Below are 1,627 nucleotides of genomic sequence, written 5' to 3' on the forward strand. Positions count from 1 at the left end.
ACAACATTAAACTCTTATGACATGCTCCACCTCAGTTCATCATGCTCCATCTCAATTCATCTTCCCAACTACCCTTGAGCTGAGGCTGTTACCATTTGTTACCCTCGTTTTATAAGGAAGGAAACTGAGACAGTTTAAGTGCCTTCTGCAAATAGAGTGGCCATGAGTTGGGCTCTGGCTCAGGATTTAGGGACTCCACCCCTTAGCTTTGCTGGAGCAAAAATTCAGAGTGTGGAAAGTGCAGGAGAAAGTGCCGCATAGCTCATGACCCTTGAGCAGGATGTCTTATTCTGCTTGCAGAACTCTCAGCCTCGCCTCCTCTAGGGCCTGTGACTGTGACATAGTGGTGTAGGCTCTGAGGTTGCTGCAATAGCTTTGGTAATTGGAGACTTGCTTCAGTGCCATAGCCAGCAGTTGAAATACTTCACTTGTGCCCATTGGGTATCACATTTCACAGAGATGTGTTAACTAAGTTCACCCCGGCGGGGGGGGGGGGGGGGGGGGGGGGAGAAAACCTCTCCCCGGATGTACTCTGCTTTGCAAGTGCCATCAGCTTTGTGTGTGTGCACACTTGGGTGTGTGTTAAGTTGTGTTAGGGAGGAATTTATACCAACCAGATAATTCTGTCTCCTGATTCCTTTGGACTCTAGCAGATCCAAATAGGCAGTGAGAAGATTATACAACTGACCTACACAAAGAATTCCATCAGCTGATAAAAGAACCAAACCTGTTGGTTTCCTGAGCTCCTCGTGCACCTCTACATGGAACAGAATGCTACTTGCCCAGTGAACAGCAGGAAATGCACATATGAGAGGACTTCAAAAAGTCTGAGAATTTGAATTGAAAATATAAGTTTATTTGGGGGCAAAAAATCCTGAAACCTACACCTCTGCATGGCCTTCAAAAATTCATAGAAAATGCGTATTTGAAAAACTATGCATGATTGCAAAAGTTTGTGCACCGGAAGAAACTTACCTTTTAATTCCATTTTCCTCAATTTTAAGTACCATCCTAAATCTCTAAGTCTTTTGGATGGTTTTCTCAGCTCACACAGTCAGTGACTGTTGTCTACTTTTCCTTTGCCCTGACAAGCATACTGATTAGGGTTAATATCAGAGACAAACAGAACATAAGTTACATGTTACAAACTGGGTAACCTTGACAGGATCTGAATATATTGAACATATGTGGCATCTGGAAAAAAAATGATTTGATTTGATTCTTCCAAATCCAAATGTCAGAATGAGATGTCTTTAAAGAATCTCAGAGATTGTCCAGTCCAGTTTCCACATTTCTCAGGTGGAGATATTTGGCCAAGAATAGAGGTGGATGAGTGAATGGTCAAGAGGAGTAGTGTTCACTTTACAGACTTCTACTTTGTGGGCAGCTGCTCCACAAGGATGGCTGATCATGAAAAGAAAGCATTACCATCACAAGCACTTCCAGTAGACCATTAAGATCTGTGATATGGTAATCATCTGAACAACTCTGGTTATTAGTCTTATTTGCAGACATAGTGTTCAATTAGGCAGGGCATTCTAGTGCAACAATCCCATGGAAATTTCTCAGCCATCAGTGCAGAGCGGCTGTTTTAAATGAATATATTCAGCACTTTCTCTAGACTCAC

The sequence above is a fragment of the Lepus europaeus genome, chromosome 9, assembly GCF_033115175.1.
Source record: "Lepus europaeus isolate LE1 chromosome 9, mLepTim1.pri, whole genome shotgun sequence".
Taxonomy (NCBI): Eukaryota; Metazoa; Chordata; class Mammalia; order Lagomorpha; family Leporidae; genus Lepus; species Lepus europaeus.